Raw genomic sequence first — 22,569 nt, 5'->3', positions numbered from 1 at the left:
CCGGATGAGACTCTCTTCCTGATTAGCACCCTCAATCCATGGTACAGTGATATCGTCATGTATATCTAGATGTCCATGTTCTGGTCTACATTGACTAAGGATGATCGCCGAAGGATTCAACATCACTCCCAACCCTACCATATTATTGGCAATACTTTATATTGTGTCGGTGTCAATTTAGTTCTTCACCAATGCGTTGTAACAATCAAGGAAGCTGAAATAGTTCTCAATGATTGCCACTCTAAGGCATGTGGTGGTCATATGTCTAGTTATACTACCGCTCAAAAAATACTTTGCGTTGGTTATTTCTGGATATCTATTTTCAAGGACTGCATCCTTGTTGTTCACAAGTGCCACGAATGCCAAATTTACCAACACAAGATGCATGCCCCACCTGCTCGCCTACATCCTGTCATTACCGTTGGTCCTTTTGCCAAATGGGGCATCGATTATATGACATGTAACCCTCGTTCGGCTGGGGGGCATGGCTATATTATCATCACTGTGGATTATTTCACAAAATGGGCCAAAGCTATGCCTGCATACTCTGTAGACAGTAAGATGGCGGCTCAATTCCTTTTCAACCATGTTATTTCCAGGTTCAATGTACCGGAGGCCATTGTCACAGACCATGGCTCCCATTTCAGAGATTACATGATGGCTGAGCTGACATCCACATTGGGCTTGCGCCACGATGGCTCGACCCCATATTACCCTAAGGCCAATGGCCAAGTTGAATGCATGAACAAGGTTTTGGTTACAATCCTTCAGCGTACCATTGGGATGTACAAGTCAAATTGGCATCTCATGCTCTTTTCATCTCTATGGTTTTACCGAACCTCGACCAAAGACGCAACTAGTTTCACACCATTCTAGCTAGTCTATTATCTAGAAGCAACATTGCCAATTGAATGCGAGATTCCTTCACTCATGCTAGCTGTTGAACTCCTCCCCAAAACATCACCTCAGGAGGAATGCCTCTTGTATTTAGAACAACTGGATGAGACTCGTCTTCTCACTGCCTTGGTCATCAAGGCATGAAAGAAATGGGTCAAGTCCCATTTCGATGAGTCGGTCTCCCCTCACGCATTCTCTGAGGTAATTTTGTCTTACTATATGACCAAGCTAATGATAAGCTAGGGGGCAGGCAACTTCAAACCCATGTGGCATGGGCCTTACATTGTGAAATGTGTTTTTATAAAAGGGACCTATGAGCTTATTGATAATGAAGGGAATCCTCTAGATAAGCCCCGAAACAGGCTTTACCTCAAGAAGTACTATGCTTAGGTCATCTTTCATGGTTACTTGTGTACATTAGTGTGTCATTCATTTTTGTGCAGTATGGTTTCATGTGTTAGTTTTGAAATAACTTTCCTATTTACTATGCATTTCCTGCTTTATAGACGTTTGTGACTCCTCACATCAGTTTCGCTGATGGTGCTTGTCGCAGTACCCAAAACCTATCATTCGTGACATGGGATATTTATGACCTTAACTCGTGGTATCCTGCAGTATGCTTGGGTAGGAGACATACTGGGTATGTGTGTCTCTGGTACTGGCGAGGTATGTCTCCTACCCAAGCATACTGCAGGTATGTCACTCCCCTCCTATTAAAGGGTGACAGCATCAATTGGATGGGGGATGCGCCTGGCTATTGGGGACATCCCAACAGGCCACTCTGGTCCAACGTCTGTATTAACTAGAGAAATGTTATAAGCACATATATACCAAAAACAATAAAAAATTCTCAAAGTAAATAAATTGATTTTTTACCTTCATCACCAAAATCCTCTCCATCTAGTAAGGGCATGTCCAGATCTCCACAAAATTTGGTGCCACTGTATGGCCAGTCCTCCACGATGATCTTTTGTCATCGTAACCATGAAAAGAATGTAGCTTTGTACAACATGTGCTGACCCACAGTGATCCTGGGCATCAAACGACTCCAGCGGTCCATCCATGGATCGCGTGGCATGGGAGGATCCACCTCAGTCAGCTGATACTAGAACAGTGGCACCCATTCCAAGATAAAGGTCACGAGCATAGATCCAAAGAAAAATTGCTTCATATTCCCCACCTCAGCTTTGGTCAGCTGGTGTTTTAGGTTGATTTTCATGGCCTCTGCCCAGTTGAAGATCGTAGGTGTTGTACAGTCGATAGAATATAGGAACTTCGACTTGTTGGTCTCATGTAATGCTTGGGACCCTGCCACTCTGTTGATGGTAAACAGAAGCACTCTCAGTGTCAGATCTTGAACAGTGAAAATCAATCGGTCGTGACCCGTACAAGTTCACTGGTTCTCCTCTTAAGGACAGTCCAATGATGAAATATATATCTGAAGTCTCCAACTCTAGCTCGTGGTCACCAATGACAAATATTTTCTAATTTATGTCCCAAAGACTAATAAGGTACTAAAGCAACTCGGGTTGGGCCTGCATTCCTAGTGTGAGAAAGAATTTGAGGAGCCCACAAGCCCTTAAAGCTTCCAAGGAATTTGGATCATTCAGTGCCTAGGTGTTCACATCATCATGTTCCCGTTCTTTCCAGTCCACCATTTTCGGCAATTGTTTCCTGCAAAAGCCATTAATTTGAGTCAACAATCACGCTTGGCCCATAAAATTCAAGTTTTAACGGTGATTTTCAAAGGAAATAGGGTTTTTCCCTATTCATGACACCGACGTGCCTGTTTTAAAAATTATTACGCCAACGGTGTGACAGGCCTTGGTAATCACCCTCGGCTGGCGCAATTCCGAGGTGAAAAACGTTTTGCAAAACCTCCCTCAAAAAATGAAAAAATGGTTAAAAATTGGAATAAAAGACATGAAAATGGAGTTCAGGGCTTTGGCTCTTACCTATAACTGGCGGCTCGGCGAATCACCTCCCAGATCTCTTGAAATATGCTCCAGAACAATTAGGGCAAAAGTGAGTAAAAAATCTTCACAACAAGGTAAAATGTAAAAATATATTTACTTTTCTCCCTTTTATTCATTTTTTTCATGAAAATATTGGGTTTTTGTAAATATGTTAACCTATTTTTCCTTAAGAACTAGATAATAAACTTTACCTTTTTGTGCAGCGATAGGTGATGGATGTTCATGATGATGATGAGTCATGTTTCAGCTCTTTTCTCGACTCGTTAAGCTCATGTGAAAAGATTGCCGAGTATTTTTCCCTTTTGAATCGTAAAAGAGAATAAAATGGGGTGTCCACTTTCAAGCTCTTTTCTGACCCTTTAAAATCAAAGAGATCTATGAGCGCTTGTTGTTTCGAACTTGTTAGCAGATGCGAAACGTCATGCACCTAGTATAAGTTTACCCCTTTTTTTGGGTTGGGAGGCACTATTTAAGAAAAAGGTACTTCTTGACTGAAATGGTCAAGCGGTTCTCTCAAGTATCATTTTCTACCTTTTCAGGCTCGAGACACACAAATGTATGAAAAGGGACCATGTGGATTTTTCTTTTATGTTTCTTTTTTAGAATCTCTAAACATGAAAAAGATATTGAGTTACACCTTTGTCAGACTAGTTAAAATATTAAACAACATTAGATTCGTCGCCATGATAAACATGAGCTTCTCCTTCCTAGGGCTCATTAAACTTACTAGGTCGGATTCGTCCGAAGGATGAAATTACAATGCAAGCATATGCTATCCCCTTCAAGCTTGCAATTAAAAAATAATTGGGGTACCTGCCAAAAAAGGTGGGGGAAAATTTGGAAATCTAATCACCTGTGTCGGCAATTCACTCTTGAACATGACACTTTTTGCCTTGTGTTGGGTTGGGTTATCCTCCTTTGTATCATTGACCTTCCTAGGTTGGGATATTTATTTTTTCCTTTCATTTGATCTCTGCCATGTCATCATGAGCACTGATCCTATGTATCCAAAAGCTTCCAAACATCCAGTCGTGTTACCGACATGTTCAAGAGTTGTCCTTCTACAATTACATTTACCTCTAATTCTCTGTATCATCCAAAATCATTTTGCATCCTTTTGTCTCGTGTCGATGACTTGGGATAAATTATGGCCCTCCATCAACACAGTCACTTCCTATCGACTTCATCTCATTATCCGGGAGGTTTATCGAGAGACTCCCTTCCAATACCTTAGAGATTGCATTCCCTAATGGCAAGTTTTTTGCACTCGACAACAAGCTCACATCATTGGATTTCGATCGAGTGATTTCATAGGTATTCAACTTTAGTTCCTTTATGAACATTCTATAGATTTTGCTAATAGTACCTTGAGGACCATTGTCATTATTAGTGGTTTCTCTTGTGCTTGTTAACAGTTTAAAACATTTACAAAGTCCAGGTTGCAAAGTGATGTGACATGGTTATGTTGGTAAGCATTTCTCTTTTAGACGGATGGGTGCACCCATACCTGGATCCATTTACATGATCATTCTCTGGTGGGCTGCATCCATGCCATGATTCATGTATCATTTGGCAGAGTTCTCAGTTATGTATATGTATCTATACTTGCTTGCAGCTTTTTTGATAGTAGACTACGGTTCCCCACACTGATTTATAAAGTGTTTCATCCCTCACTCTAGTTCAGACTTCACCCTTTAGGGGGAATATGTTGGATTTTATGGGCCTGACCCAGGTTCAGAGGTGATTTAGCCAAGAAAATCCCGGTACTACTTGCCCTTTCGGTAATATTCCGTGAAGTACAGACTGAGGTCTCACCCGAAGTAGTGTGGGAGGGTGCTAAAACTAGGTTTCCACACCCTTGGGATGTCTGAGGGGCTTCTGGAGGTTCGCGGTCTGACCTGTCGCTATGTGCACTTGCGATCCCTTCGTAACTTGTAGTGCGGCTTCCGTGTAGCCCTACTCGGGGCATGACCCATATAATACCCAAGTCTCTTGCTACTTAACCGATTATTTAACTTGTGTGTGTAAGAGTTATGGTTATTATAGCATATTCAACAAACATAACAGTGCGCGTGATACATAAACTAATACAAACATAAAGAAGATAATGCACAACAAATACATAGAAATAAGAATCAACTTCTTCTTTATTAATCTTCAATCCCGCTTACAAACTCGACACCACGCTGTGCACTGAGCTATAGGGGTCTGCACACTTAGCTACAGACTCTACTAGGCCTCTACACACTCAGCTGCAGAGCCCCTTCCTACAACTATGACCCAAGATACTTAGAATCCTACTCTAAGCTTGAACCATTCCTTTGCTACTTTCTCTATCGTCATCTATGTTTACAACTTAGAGCCTCACTCTATTTATACAATCCCATGGTCCGTGGACCATGCGTAAGCCGACATGAATTTACATTAAGTTGACATGACTTTACATTACTTTAGGGTGGACAGCCCTATGACTCATCCTCTACTTCGTGCTCCACGCCCGCAATTCACGAAGTCTTACAAAAACTTTGACCAAAACTTGGGATTTGAGCCCCAAAACCTGTTGTGTGGGGATTCCATGCCCAACAAGCCCCCAACACAATCATCATGACTCATCCTGAGTCACTTTGCTGCTGCGGCGATCTTGGCACGGAGACCCTCTAACTATTCCCGTACTGTACGGAGGTCCGCAACGCACTGTTCTACTATTTGCTGGACCTGCTGCATGCGCTCTTCTGTTGCTTCCTTGTGAGGCTCTATTTTCCATCTTAATGCATATAATCCCTACATCTGTGCGAGCTTTCCCTTAATCTCAGCTGTAATGGTAAAGGCCTCATCAATCCAAGGCTGGACATGTGCTTTGAGAAGGGCTTCTTTCTGTCTGGCAGCATCCACCTGCTCCTTCGGCACCCTCGCCTACTGCATCTTAGCTAGGCATTGGGTGAGGATGACTATTTGTGCCATTCCCCTGATACTGTGATACTACTGTTGCCGTTCGTGCACCTCCGTTTCCAGAAACTGTATGTTGGGCTCCTGCTGTAAGGATGTGATTACATCGAACGCTTGGTCCAACATAATGGTGCAGTCTTGCACCACCCTTCAAATTTCTACCAATCATTTTTGAATCGCGTTAACACGCTGTTCTTTGACTTCTGGAGGAGTGGAAGTATGCGCCTTCATCCGCAGCTCAACAATCTAGAGGTTCATCTCCAGCTGCACCCATGTTGTTTCTTCACGTGTGCTTCATACTCCACTTTCCAGACAGTGGATCCACATCTCGGTTGGTAGGTCTGCGACGATGATAATTCAGTAATGCGCCGGCACGCTTCATCAAGTTTTTTCACATTCTGCCAATTTTGTGACACTAGCTCGTCATGTTGCAGGATGAGTTGTTCGATGTTGATCTTTTGCTCACTCAATAGCTGGATTGTGTGACCTTCCCCTGCACGTAGCTCTGTTTTTATACCGTCCTGCAACTGGTACAATGTGTCCCACAGAAGGGCAGCCAAATTTAGGCCAAGTCCCTTCATCCGGCCCACCGCGGCTCTGTCTTCCTCACTTTGCACTATTAGTGCTCCTTCCGGTAGCATTATGGTGTTGGACATTTTTGTACCCAGTAGTTGCTCCACTGCTGATATACCTATGGCACCATAGGCGGGTACTATTCCTTCCTGTGGGGCCCGCACCTGAAGTTCCTACAGCTGCACCCTTAGGGTCCCCAACACATTCTGTTGCTCCATCATAGCTTCTTGGAGCACTTCCCTAGTGACCTCGCGAACTGTGTCGCCGATGTCATAGAGGTCACCCTCTGTCAATGTAATTGGCTCGATGTCCCTGGCTATATTTGGTCCTGTTGTGCTCTACAACAACCCCCCCATTTCATACAATCTTTATTTTTCAAAACTATAATATGAAATGGGTCCCTTTTCATTTAATTTGGTATCAACTTATCATTATTCAAAAGGTCCGAAAAGAAATAAAACATTATAAACCTTTTTGATAAATCACTTAATCGGTCTTACAATAAAGATGAATAATCTTTATTATTGCAATAAAAAAGGATGCATGACTTAAATACCCATTGATTTTCCCCGATGCGATAATGCACAAATGGCTATCGGATATCAGGAAGGCAAGCGATCATAATAAAAGGCCCCAATTCGCTCCGATGCGATATCGCTATCGGCAATCAGGGATGTACCATGCATGCATCTAAAGCCCCCGTTTAAAACTCCCGATGCGAATTGGCGATATCGCTATCGGTGATCGGGGGTTCCGAAAGGACACCAATATAACAACTTAAGCATTCCCCCGATCGCCGATTGCGATAAATCTAAGCGCATATATCAAAAAAGATTGATAAGGCCGGGATATATTATGGTTATTTAGTATTAAAGGCCTTTCTCTTCCCGATAGTGATTCACCTACGCTCAATCGCCAAAACATCAAAGCCACGCTTAAATGAATCATTTGGCCAATAAACGATATGATGAGCATTTAAAGGATTGAGAGGTTTAAACGGCCATTTAATGAAACAGTAAGGCTAAAGTCTCTGCAAAGATTGTATCCGCAGCCACCTTAAGTTAAATTCTCCATTATTCATTGATTAATATATCTCACTCATCTTTGGTTTGTGCCACCAATTCTCTGCATTACGTTCATTGTCTCTCCTGTGCAGAGCTCTTCCGAAGCAGCAAATTCAAGCCAAATGGGGAAGAAATCTAAGAAAACTGGAACAGATTCCGCTTTGGTAGTTACAGGACAACACATTGCCGATCCAGGAGCAAGCAAAAAGGGACTGATATATGATGCCACAAGTCTAGGACTCGATAAAACTACTTGGCTGAGCATCTACAATTTGATTGAGGCCGAAGAGCCTGAGGTAACAATAGTGCAAGCCACAACAGACCTAACTCGGAAGTCCGATGCTACTCTAAAGGATATAGCCAACTCTTACCTTCATCGGATAGTAGCCCAAGAAAAAATTCTCCCACATACAGATGTGGTGAGATGGGCAATTGAAGAAATCCCAATCACAAACAGAACATTTTGCACCACGGACGGAAGAGTATTCGGCTCGTTTCAACCTGATGATTTGAGGCAAATGTACCATTTGCCTGCACAGGAGAAGAAGTACAACAAAGCATTCCTGGAGAAATTCATAAATGAAAACGACATTGAATCAGAACCCATACGGGACTGGAGGCAAAACCTAGCGAAACACAAGCATGAGTCTTCGGGTAAGTACTCTGTCGATTCCTTGTGTTCCCCTTATTGTTATGCCGGAGTAATGATGTGTAGGTTGTGGGGGTTACATGATTCTGCAAACTTCACTATATAGATGGTACCTTTAATGGAGGCAGCATGCAATAGTGAAACAATGGATTGGGGAAATATACTGTCTGATAAGTTAGCAACCGCGGCTCTTGAATTCAGAAACAAATCCCGCGTTACTGAAAGGTTCATTCCCCCATTTTACTATAGTGCCTACATCCTGGACACCCTGTGTTTTAATTTCGAATTTCCTGTGCTGGGGTGGAGATGGACTCCACAAGACTCCATGCCCATTCATATATACCACCAAAAGTTATGGAAAGCCCACTATAAACACCATTTATATCAAGTTTGCAATGGTTTTATGTTACCCATTCACTATGCCATTTTTGACAAACCTGCTCCTAAGATTTCCTCACAAGTGGAGATTGACTTGACAACCATAGGGAGATGGTTTGGAGAAGAAAAATTCACCTATGTAAGAGTTTTCGACAGCCATGCCAAGCCTCATGTCCTCCCTTTGTATATACCTGACAAACTGGTAGCCCAAGAGGTAGCATATCAGATTACATCCGAAGGAGTTACACAGACTCTAAGGAATAAAAAGAAGCAGGTTTGGCCTTCTTTTCCTCTAAGATGTGTTGTTTATGCTCTGCATGACTTTAAACATGCAGAGAAAGAAGCAGATAAGATTAAGGCACTGAATCTCGCCACTCTTCCTAATAGGCAATTTGATCCAAACAAAGTCGCCTACAATGCACTTGAACAGGAAAAACTCACTAAATTTGACCATAAAGATGATGATTTTGATGACCTGTTCTCCTCAACCGAGTTGCTATTCTGGGTTCAATCACTAGCCAGAATGAAATATCATGACGACGGGTTAGTTGAATTTAACAGACTTAGAGAACAGAGGTTGCAAACTCTGCCTCTAGATTATTTAGCAACGACCCCGATGACACAATCAAGCGTGCCTGAGCAGCGACTTACCAATGAACCTCCTGATACATCAAAAATCGCCAGAGAAATCCAAACAAAAGAGCAGGAGGAATTGCAGAGAAAAGAGTAGGGAGAAGTGCAGAGAAAAGAGCAAGAGGAAATACAGAGGAAAGAGCAGGAGCAGAGTAGCATGGACGTGAATGTAGATGCCCAGATTGACCCGAAATTGCTCCAGGAATGGCAGCAATTCGACTCAATCATAAGAAATCTTGAGAGCTCAAAGGAAGCCGATACATCAAAAGCGGCTGACACACAGGATACAACATCTAAAGAGGTTCCAAGTGGAACCAGCGGCCTACCCCTTTCTACAGGAATAGAGATAATTCCCAAGGATCCTTCGGATCATATCATTTTTCAAGTGGAGGAGATACCTCCATTGGATGTCTTTTACAGCCCAAAACCCAGGGCTGTAGTAAAACGACAGCAGAAAAGGAGAAGGACTGATCGACCTTCCCTATTCCCTGAACAAACAGTGATAGCCAATGTGGTTTGGAAAGAGGAATTTGATCCTTCTGATGACCTTACAAAATTGTCCAAATATGCTGGAGCCTATTCGGTGGCCACCATGGACAAGGCATCAGAAGTGATTAATCTATTAAGAGAAAAGGACCAAGCAATCGCCTCGCTACAAGCACAGTTATCGGAGGCACAATAGAAAGCAGAGCAACTTGAACAACAATTGTCTACACAGCAACAAATAAACAATCAATTGAATAAACAATTGCAGGAAGAGAAACAAAGAATTGATTCATGTGCAATTCAAAAGCAGAAAGAGCTATCGGAAGCGTTGGAAAAATTGAAAGCAGTGCATGAACAGATGGGGAAATCTAAAGATGAGCAAATTGCTCAATTATCAGCCCAAATAGAAAAGTCCAAGAATCTTCCACAGCCTACTGAGTTGAGAGCCGAAGCATTACAGATTAACAAAGCATTGGTAACACAAATAAGGCTGTTATGTCAACAAATCGCTCAAGAAGAACCCTTATGTGACATAACATCATCAATACTTGACAAATCGATTGATGCTAGAACAGACTTGGAGTAGGCCGATGAGACCTTGACCAATTTTCTTGAGTGGCAAGACACTGATGAGGGACAGGCAACTAATTTGCCAAAAATCTTAGAATCCCATAAAGAGATCCTATTTATGGAATGGCAGTCCCAGTTAATGAAGGCAGAGAGAGCAGTTTCCAGATGCAAGTTAACCACAAGTAATTTGGTTGAATTGATTAATCATACTCTCTACTTATCTAACATGATCTCTCAATGTACCCCAGGTAAATTTCTATTGGCTAAAACATTGGAGTAGTCATGTTATCAAGAGCTGGAAAAGAATGGGAGATTGATTGTAGGTATTAACAGTCAAACCATACAGCCAGAGAGCCACCCTCAAGTTCTTGACAAATGCAATCGGGTGTCTCATTCCTGATATACAAGATGCCACCTATGCTGCCCAACTCAATTCTCGTCTCAACCGACCTCCAGAAGTGGAACCAATACTAGCAATATGCCAACTCAGGTCGAAAGGCAAATAGCCAAAGTGATGAATCATGCTACCGACTGCCAGATTGTTATGAGGAAGATACTCCAAATCAAGTTGTACCAATTAAGTAGGATTTTAATTTCATAGTTAGTTAGTTTTAATCAAGTATTTATAGACCCTTTCAATGCATTGGGAAGGGTCGTAAGTTTTTGTATATGACTTATACCTGAAGTTGCACTACTATACTTCAGGCATATTTTTTTTATAAAGACTGGGCCAATTATTCCAATTTTGATAACAAAGCTTTTATGTGGATGTGCATTACTGCCTTTATTTAAAAGTATTTCTGAATCGGAAGAAGGAATTCAAAGAGCGATTGATGTTGGGAATGATTTGCAGCTCATATGGTACTACTATCTATGTCTGAGTTCATTATGTTTATGTGAATTGTTGTTTGATCGCTCTCACTATTATCAGATATATGCGTGTGTTTTTAACAACATTCTTTAGAATTTCCACTATTGGATGTTTACAGCATGCTTTTCTTTTATCATACATGTATCGGTAATATAAAAGGATAAGTGTAATAATGTTTTGTTAATCACTTTGTTCGACTATTTGAACAAAGCAATCATTAAGTGAATGAATGTCTATGTTTATTGTGTAGAGTCATCTATATGCCTATCAATGAACAGAGATCATCAAGTGTTGCACTTAAAAGAATAGAAGCCTCCTGGGATAGAATAGTCATTTATGTTTTTGCTGTTAGATTAAGTCATCCATTCATTATCATTTATTAGAAACCAATCACTTATCCATCCCCTTTTATTCATTATTGGGAAACTGATCCCATTATATCCAGTCGGAGCCACCATCCCAAACGAAAAAGGAGTTGTACTAAGGTCCGAACCGGGTGGTTATCCCCCAATGTTGATACAACGATTTTTGGGGCATCAACATTTCTGGTGCTAGAAGGAGGGCCTAACTATGAATGGTGAGCAAATCCAAATCCACAGACCATTCCGAGAGTAAATCTCCCTCCGCATCACCTCGTACTTCCCAATTGCATGCTGGTTGTCCAGTATCCAAGCGAGAAGAAGAGGAATCAACTACCACTGCTCAAACCCACAACACTCCAGAACGATTAAGTCCTGAGTCCCCTGAAGTTCAGTTACTCATCCATAAACTTCAAGGCTTCTCGATAACACCACAGAAATCTGAAGTATCACAAAGCAGTGAGACTTTGCAATTCAATCTACCTCATCCTCTCACTACACTTCAGAGTGGAAAGCTCGGTATTGAACCCACTGAGCTGCCCTTGCCTAAAAGGAAAAGGGAAAAGAAGAACACTGAAGGATCGGATAATGAAGCATTTTCATCCACATCCTCCATCTCATCTTCCCCAGTGCGAAGTCAACCATCCACTCCCTCATTACACATTGTTGTTCATCAGGGATTAGGAACTTCAACATCCCAACCTGCTCAATCCTCAATATCAAGTCCTTCCCAAACATCTGCAATTTCATTAGCCATCTCATCCCCTACTGGTGTTCCAATGGCAAATCCATGGAATAGACCTGGTGAGGTCAATATGCCTGCACCATTACATGCATTACCTGATGCTCCTGAAAAATGGTTACCCAAGTTTAACCCAGACGATGGAATACAAGCTGAGGAACATATTAATAACTTCGTGTTATCAGTTAATTTGAAAGGAGTAATAGAGCAAGATGTTGTCGTTAGGATTTTCCCTTATACTTTTCAAGGATCAACAGGATCCTGGTATTTTTCCCTGCCTTCTGGATCCATTACCAGTTGGACCACTTGCCAAGAACAGTTTCTCACTAAATATGGTGATGATAGATCTTTAGCCACATTAATAAATGATCTATCCAATCTTAGGATAGAGCATAGGGAACCGATTAAAGAATTCAATGCGCGATTCAATAAAATCTTGAATAAAATCCCAACGGCCTCACAACCAACTTTAGCTGAAAACATGAAAGAAGCACTTGCTGTGGAGAAACGTATTAATGCTCTAGAAAAGAAAGTTGCTCTTGAAGATAGAAAATCCAAAAAGGTTCCTTTTAAAGACGATTCAAAGAAGAAAACCCCTAAAGATCCATATGATATGGAAGGTCTGCAAAAAGTCCTTAAGAATTTGTCAAATGAAATGGTTGAAATCAAAAAACAAGTAGTAGAAACCTCAACTAAAAGGCCCTTTAGAAATTTCAAGAAAACCGAATCAAAACCACCAAATGTTATATCTAATGCAGATTCAGATCCTGAAGAAGATGAAGAAGAGGAAACAATTTCACCAACTGATGAAGAAGAGGAAGTGGTTGAATTCCATGGAATGTGGGATTTCATACTGCCTAACTCCGATACAGAAAATGAACAAGAAGCCTTTCCTGTCACTACTAGGAGTAAAGGTGCCCCTGAACCCGTCCGGGAAACTTCAAAGAAAAGAAGTGCTGGTGCTACTACTATAAAGGAAAAGGTCTCCATAAAGAAGCCAGCTGCAACAGTTCCCCAAAACCAACCTTCAACCTCAAATATACCTTCAACATCTAAAACGTTGGTAGTATCCGATTCAATGGATTACAATATTGTTGATGATATGAAGAAAACTAAGGCAAACATTACTATGTTTGAACTTAGTAAACTAAAACATCAGCAGAAATTGCTTCTCAAAGAATTGAATGTTATTCCTTCTTCACCTCTTCCCAGTGCTAAAGCTGCAAATGATTCAGGTCAACCACCTTCTAGTAGGATTGAAGCTACTGATACGATTCTGATTGGAGACAGATCAAATTCCCATACTCCTCCTTTCCTCTTAACCTATGAGATTTATAATCGAAATCTGCACAATTGTTTGATTGACTCAGGGGCATCCTCAAATATAATGCCAGCTTCAGTTTCTTCCAAACTGAACATTGAGCCCCAAAAGTCCGCAATCCACATTGTCCAGTTAGATAGAACCAAGATCCAGGTTTTAGGAGAAATTAACTCTGTAACTATCATGTTATCGACCGATCCACGAGTAGTTCAAAGAATTGATATCATAATCGCCGATATACCTGAATTTTATGGTTTAATCCTGAGTAGGGATTTGTCTGAGAAGCTGCATGGGTATATTTCTACTGATTGGTCCCACATGTGGCTACCCTACAAGGGGAAGCCAAATCAAATAAAAATCAATCGGGAAAAACACATGACCCACACTGTTCCAGAATTCGAACAGGAAAATCAACTAATAGCAGTTAATAACAATATCTTGGGAAATTATTCATCTGAATCACTTTTTGGCAATTTCACAGCCCAACTATCTCTGTTCTCAGTAAACAATTTTACATCTCAGATCGAAAATTTTTCACAAACAGATAGGTCAAGATGTTTTAACAATACTGAGGAAACTGTAAATAAAATTGTTGATAATTCTTTATTTTGGTCACTATATTCTGATGGGTCTAAGTCTAGCAAAGGCTCGGGAGCAGGATGTATCTTGGTTAGCCCTCAGGGAGAAAAAACAATGTTGTCCTGTAGGTTGGAGTTTGAATGCACAAACAATACAGTTGAGTACGAAGCCTTAGTCCAAGGACTATACAAAGTGATTGGCCTTAAGGTTCAATATTTGAAAGTGTTTGGCGATTTAGAAATTATTATTAAATAAGTGAGAAATACGAGTCTTTCAAATCACCTCAAACATTATCAGTCACTGGTACAAGAACTCACCTCTCAATTTTCAGCATTCAATATTTCTTCCATGCCTAGGTCTCAAAACTCAGCACCCGACTTGCTAGCCAATGTTGCTTCCAAACTCCTACCTTTCGAAGATTATAGCCTAGATAGATTTTCAGTAGAGTTGCTTTTTAGACCATCAATTCCTGACAATGTCACTAATTGGAGAGTATTCAATCACGATGAAGACATCTTACAATTTTTGACTTCCGAAAAGTCCTACGATTAGCAGATCATAGAGGAAAGCGAGCATGATCTTCAGATGAGAGAAAAGCATGAGGAAAACTCAATACCGAAGCCTGTGGTGAAGCTTGAGGATCTTTACGATATTAAACATAGGTTTAAACCTGTGACCAATACAAAGCTCCAGCGTTCCACCTTAAGGTTTGAATTGATAAATCTTCGCACTGAGCAAAATCCTCAAAACATTAATTTAGGATTAGGACTTTCTGTGGAAGAAAGGACAGCATTCATTAGATTGTTAAGGAAAAATAAAGACATCTTCGCTTGGAAATATGACGATTTAAAGACATATGATGCATCTATCATCCAGCATACCATTCCAATGCTTGCCGAACAAAAACCAGTTCAACAAAAGCTCAGGAAAATACATCCGAACTTAGAGAGTCAAATAAAATCAGAACTCAATAAACTCTTGAAAGCTAATATTATTTTTCCCGTTCGGCACTCAAACTGGGTCTCCAATATGGTGCCTGTTAGGAAGAAAAATGGTGACATCAGGATTTGTATAGATTTCAGAAATCTGGATAAGGCAAGCCTAAAAGATAATTTCCCATTACCTACCATGGAGCAGATAATCCATTTAGTAGCAGGCTCTGAGTTGATGTCCTTTTTAGATGGTTTTTCAGGATATAACCAAGTTTTGGTCCATCCTAATGACAGACTCAAAACTACCTTCAGAACAAAATGGGGAACTTATGCTTATCAGAAAATGCATTTAGGACTTATTAATGCAGGAGCCACGTTCCAAAGAGCGATGGATATAGCTTTCAAAGGATTGATCAATAAAACAGTAGTTGTCTACTTAGATGATATTACTATATTTTCTAAGAAGAGATCCAATCATTTGCATGATTTAAACCAAATCTTTGAACGCTGCAGAAGGTACAGTATTTCACTCAATCCCAAAAAATCCTTCTTCGCTCTTAATCAAGGAAAGCTCTTGGGATTTATGGTTTCCAAAGATGGCATTTATATTGATTCGGATAGGATTAAATAAATCTCTGAAATCCCTTTTCCTCATAATAAAAAATCCATGCAGTCATTTTTAGGCCAAATCAATTTTGTCAAAGATTTGTTCTGGACTTTTCTCACATCATTTTACCACTACAAACTATGATTAGAAAAAATTCAGTGTTTAGATGGGGATCAGTAGAAAATGAAGCATTTGATTCCATTAAACAATCAATAATCAATGCCCCCGCTTTGAACACTCCTAATTTTTCTAATCATTTCACATTGTATACTATCGCATCCGATTCATCTTATGTAGCAGTACTCACTCAGATTAATGATCACAACTTTGAAGCACCAATTTCATTTTATAGTTCAAACCTGCAGGGTGTCGAACTGAATTATTCCGAAGTAGAAAAACAAGCCTTTGCTGTGTATAAAGTTGTCAAACATTACAGACGCTTCCTTTTAAAAGCCCATACAAAAGTTATAGTTCCTTTTCCTGCAATAAGGCAACTACTAATCCAAAGGGAATTAAGTGAAAAAAGGGAAAATTGGGTTACAGCACTTCAGGAATATAACTTGGAAATCAAGCCAGCAAAGATTGTTAGAGGCCAAGGTTTTTGCAGGTTATTGGCAGGAGCATCCAACATTCAACAATCAGGTGATACAGAACATACCGAAGAAATCAACCAGATAAGTATTACTGATTCTGAATCACAATATGCAGACTTGATCTTTTATTTGAAAAATGGATATGCACCTCCGAACATGTCTTATAAAAACAAAAGGGCCATTAGATTAAAAGCAAGAAACTTCACAATCATTGATGCTGTACTTTTTAGGCAAAATTATGATTCAATTTTATTAAGATGCCTAGAAAAACCTGAAGCACAAAAGGTTTTGCAGGAATTACATGAGGGATCAGCAGGAGGACATTTTGGAGCTGACACAATAGCCCACAAAATCATTCATGCTGGATACTATTGGCCCACCCTATTTAGAGATGCTCATGAATATGTAAGGAAATGCCGAAATTGTCAAACTTCTAGTGGAAGACAAAGAAAGCCAGCTTTCCCTTTGCAACCAGTCAACATTGAACAACCATTTGAGCAATGGGGATTGGACATCATTGGAGAAATCACTCCACATTCTTCCAAACAGCATAAGTATATCCTTACTGCCACTGATTATTTTACTAAGTGGGTTGAAGTGATTCCTTTAAAGACAACAAATTCTGAGGCAATTATGGAATTCATATATCAATTCATCATTACCAGGTTTGGTGTCCCAAATGCTCTTGTTTTTGATAATGCATCTTATTTCTCTGGAAATTCTATGTTTGATTTCGCTATTAAAAGAGGGTTTAAATTGAAATATTCTGCCAATTACTATCCCCAGGGTAATGGTTTAGCAGAATCTACCAATAAAAATCTAGTTAAAATTATTAAGCGAACTATCGAACATAATCATAAAAACTGGCACAAATCTTTAATTTTCGCACTATGGGCTGATAGGATAACATAGAAGGTTTCCATAGGTTCGTCTCCATTCAATCTTGTATATGGGAAAGAAGCAGTGCTACCAACAAATCTTGTCCTTCCTTCTCTAGCCCTAGTTTAGTTTATTGAAGAAAGCCCTTCTTCTTCTATTCAACTTAGACATGATCAAATCTTAAAATTAGAAGAGGAAAGAGAAAGGGCCAAAATTACTCATGCAAAACATCAGCAAATTAGCAAGTCATCCTTTGATTCAACTTCATCCAGTTCAAAACAGTTGCAAGTCGGTGATCTAGTTTTGAAATGGGACAAAGCCCATGAGGATAAAGGAAAACACACGAAGTTCCAGAAAATGTGGCTTGGACCGTTTCAGATCTGCGAGAATATAGGCCATTCGACATTCATATTACAAGATTTATCAGGTAAGAGAGATTCTCTTCCTGTTAATGGCCTCATCTTAAAGAAATTCTTCAAATGAGAAGGTAACCCCTTCTCCCTTTTTTTTTTAGTAGAATTTGTAGTTTGTAGGACCTTTAGGAAATAAAGTTGTAAGGTATCTTCCATTGACCTTTGCTGTATTTAAAAGTTTCTCAAAGAAGTAGTGTTTATATTTACTTTTAAATAATAAAAGCCTTAAATAAAAGGGACAATTTCTAGGAAACTAGGTATATTCGCATTCTAAAACCACATTTCAATTTTTGTGAACTCTTCTCAAGGTTTAGAAGTATTGTAAATCATTTTATGTTTTCAAATTGGTCACAAAAAAGGTTATCAATATCAAAACAGAAACTAATCCAACTCGAGCATCTTCAACTCTTACCCTGTCATCCATTCGCTCTTAAGGAAAAAATTGTCCATCCCATTCATCAAAGTTTGTGATTACTTAGAGTGTAATTCTAAAAATTTTTGATATAAAAGATAAGGGGTCTTATTACAAGCCGGCTTGCCATGATCATCGGGAAATATTTTAACCGACATTACCAATACTGCATACCAAAACAGGGTAATGGCTTAGAATCATAAGACAAGGGGTCTCATCACGAGCCATCTTGTTCGGTTAGATTACTACCAGTGAATGGCATTGTCAAAAAGCTGGCCACCAAACCAGGACAATGGCTTTTTATCTTACAAAATAACAGAAAAGTAAAAAGAGATAAAAAATATGAAAGCATGTTTTGAATTCATTCTTTTAATTATACTCTGAAATGGATGGGATAATGGACAATAACATGGTTAAAAGGTATCCCTGTGGAAACTATAAACGTTTGCTGGCAACAGAGGCTCTACCTATGACAAAGGAGTCAATTAAAAAGGCTGATTTGGAAAGGTTTTTTTGTTTTATCATTATCAACCAATAAAGGCTAATTTAAAACTTAGAATGTATCTAATTTTAACAAGAGAAGAAATTGGAAAAGATAGTTTTTATTTTATTCGGAATATATATATACCTAGTTAAATTAGAATTTTCCTCTTTGATAAGATTCCTATTTAAAGAAAGATTAAGTATTTCAGCACTTCTCAGAGATAATTGTTTCTCCCAGTGAATAGCCAATCGTTGTGCTCTACAACAACCCCCCCATTTCATAAAATTTTTATTTTTCAAAACTATAATATGAAATGGGTCCCATTTCATTTAATTTGGTATCAACTTATCATTATTCAAAAGGTCCGAAAAGAAATAAAACATTATAAACCTTTTTGATAAATCACTTAATCGGTCTTATAATAAAGAATGAATAATCTTTATTATTGCGATAAAGCGATCGCAAGATCGCATATCACAATAACAAAGGATGCATGACTTGAAGACCCATTGATTTTCCCAGATGCGACAATGTAGAAACGGCTATCGGATATCGAGAAGGCAAGCGATCATAATAAAAGGCCCCTCTTCGCTCCGATGCGATATCACTATCGGCGATTGGGGATGTACCATGCATGCATCTAAAGCCCTCGTTTAAAACTCCCGATGCGAATTGGCGATATCGCTATTGGCGGTCGGGGATTCTGAAAGGACACCAATATAACAAGTTAAGCATTCCCCCGATCGCTGATTGCGATAAATCTAAGCGCATATTTCAAAAAAGATTGATAAGGCCGGGATATATTATGGTTATTTAGTATTAAAGCCCTTTCTCTTCCCGATAGTGATTCACTTACGCTCAACCGCCAAAACATCAAAGCCACGCTTAAATGAATCATTCGGCCAATAAATGATATGATGAGCATTTAAAGGATTGACCGGTTTAAACGGCCATTTAATGAAACAGTAAGGCTAAAATCTCTGCAGAGATTGTATCCGTGGCCACCTTAAGTTAAATCCTCCATTATTCATTAATTAATATATCTCGCTCATCTTTGGTTTGCGCCACCAATTCTCCGCATTACGTTCATTGTCTCTCCTATGCAGAGCTCTTCCGAAGCAGCAAATTCAAGCCAAATGGGGAAGAAATCTAAGAAAACTGGAACAGCTTCCGCTTCGACAGTTACAGGACAACACATTGCCGATCCAGGAGCAAGAAAAAAGGGACTGATATCAGACACCACATGTCTAGGACTCGGTAAAACTACTTGGCTGATCATCTACAATTTGATTGAGGCCAAAGAGCCTGAGGTAACAACAGTGCAAGCCACAACAGACTTGACTCGGAAGTCTGATGGTACTCTAAAGGATTTAGCTGACTCTTACCTTCATCGGATAGCAGCCCGAGAACAAATTCTCCCATATATAGATGTGGTAGGATGGGCAATTGAAGAAATCCCAATCACAAATAGAACATTTTGCACCATGGACGGAAGAGTATTTGGCTCGTTTCAACCTGATGATTTGAGGTAAATGTACCATTTTCCTGCACCGGAGAAGAAGTACAACAAAGCATTCTTGGAGAAATTCAAAAATGAAAACAACATTGAATCATAACCCATACGGGATTGGAGGCAAAACACAACGAAACACAAGCATGAGTCTTCGGGTAAGTACTCTGTCGATTCCTTGTGTTCTCCTTATTGTTATGCTGGAGTAATGATGTGTAGGTTGTGGGGGTTACACGATTTCACAAACTTCACTATAGAGATGGTACCTTTAATGGAGGCAACATGCAATAGTGAAATAATGGATCGGGGAAATATACTGTCTGATAAGTTAGCAACCGCGGTTCTTGAATTCAGAAACAAATCCCGCGTTACTGAATGGTTCATTCCCCCATTTTACTATAGTGCCTACATCCTGGACACCCTGTGTTTTAATTCTGAATTTCCTGTGCTGGGGTGGAGATGGACTCCACAAGACCCCATGCCCATTAATATATACCACTAAAAGTTATGGAAAGCCCACTATAAACACCATTTATATCAAGTTTGCAATGGTTTTATGTTACCCATTCACTATGCCATTTTTGACAAACCTGCTCCTAAGATTTCCGCACAAGCGGAGATTGACTTGGTAGCCATAGGGAGATGGTTTGGAGAAGAAAATTTTACCTATGTAAGAGTTTTCGGCAGCCATGCCAAGCCTCATGTCCTCCCTTTGTATATACCCGACAAACTGTTAGCCCGAGAGGTAGCATATCAGGTTACATCCGAAGGAGTTACACAGACACTAAAGAATAAAAAGAAGCAGGTTTGGCCTTCTTTTCCTCTAAGATGTGGTGTTTACGCTCTGCATGACTTTAAACATGCAGAGAAAGAAGCAGATAATATTAAGGCACTCAATCTCGCCACTCTTCCTAATAGGCGATTTGATCCAAACAAAGTCACCTACAATGCACTTGAACAGGCAAAACTCACTAAATTTGACCATAAAGATGATGATTTTGATGACCTATTCTCCTCAGCTGAGTCGCTATTCCAGGTTCAATCACTAGCCAAAATGAAATATCATGACGACGGGTTAGTTTAATTTAACAGACTTAGATAACAGAGGTTGCAAACTCTGCCTCTAGATTTGTTAGCAACGACCCCGATGACACAATCAAGTGAGCCTGAGTAGCGACTTACCAATGAACCTCCTGCTACATCAGAAATCGCTAGACAAATCCAAACAAAAGAGCAGGAGGAAGTGTAGAGAAAAGAGCAGGAGGAAGTGCAGAGAAAGGAGCAAGAGGAAATACAGAGGAAAGAGCAGGAGAAGAGTAGCACGGACGTGAATGTAGATGCCCAGATTGACCCAAAATTGCTCCAGGAATGGTAGCAATTCGACTCAATCATAAGCAATCTTGAGAGCTCAAAGGAAGTCGATACATCAAAAGCGGTTGACACACAGGATACAACATCTAAAGAGGTTCCAAGTGGAACCAGTGTCCTACCCCTTTCTACAGGAATAGAGATAATTCCCAAGGATCCTTCGGATCAGATCGTTTTGCAAGTGGAGGAGATAGCTCCATTGGATGTCTTTTACAGCCCAAAGCACAGGGTTGTAGTAAAACGACAGCGGAAAAGGAGAAGGACTGATCAACCTTCCCTATTCCCTGAACAAACAGTGACACCCAATGTGGTTTGGAAAGAGGAATTTGATCCTTGTAATGACCTTACAAAATTGTCCCAATATGCTAGAGCCTATTCAGCGGCCACCATGGACAAGGCATCAGAAGTGACTAATCTGTTAAGAGAAAAGGACCAAGAAATCGCCTTGCTACAAGCACAGTTATCGGAGGCACAGCAGAAAGCAGAGCAACTTGAACAACAGTTGTCTACACAGCAACAAATAAACAATCAATTGAATAAACAATTGCAGGAAGAGAAATAAAGAATTGATTCAAGTGCAATTCAAAAGCAGAAAGAGCTATCAGAAGCATTGGAAAAATTGAAAGCAGTGCATGAACATATTAACAAAGCATTGCAGTTTAACAAAGCATTGGTAACACAAATAAGGCTGTTATGTCAACAAATCGCTCAAGCGGAACCCTTATGTGACATAACATCATCAATAATTGATAAATCGATTGATGCTAGAATAGACTTGGAGTAGGCCAATGAGACCTTGACCAATTTTCTTGAGTGACAGGACACTGATGAGGGACAGGTAGCTAATTTGCCAAAAATCTTAGAATCCCATAAAGAGATCCTATTTATGGAATGGTAGTCCCAGTTAATGAAGGCAGAGAGAGTAGTTTCCAGATGCAAGTTAACCACAAGTAATTTGGTTGAATTGATTAATGATACTCTCTAGTTATCTAACATGATCTCTCAATGTACCCCAGGTAAATTACTATCGGCTAAAACATTGGAGCAGTCATGTTATCGAGAGCTGGAGAAGAATGGGAGATTGATCGCAGGTATTAACAGTTTGACTTGGGACACCTGTTGGTTGTTCCTAGTAAAACCATACAGCTAGAGAGCCGCCCTCAAGTTCTTGACAGATGCAATCAGGTGTGTCATTCCCGATATACAAGATGCCACCTATGTTACCCAACTCAATTCTCATCTCAACCGACCTCCAGAAGTGGAACCGATGCTAGAAATATGCCAACTCAGGTCGAAAGGCAAACAGCCAAAGTGATGAATCATGCTG

The sequence above is a fragment of the Pinus tabuliformis genome, chromosome 4_1 (genome assembly GCF_031772625.1).
Source record: "Pinus tabuliformis cultivar Carrire ecotype Pingquan chromosome 4_1, CPIR1, whole genome shotgun sequence".
NCBI lineage: Eukaryota > Viridiplantae > Streptophyta > Pinopsida > Pinales > Pinaceae > Pinus > Pinus tabuliformis.
This window is presented reverse-complemented; position numbering follows the sequence as displayed.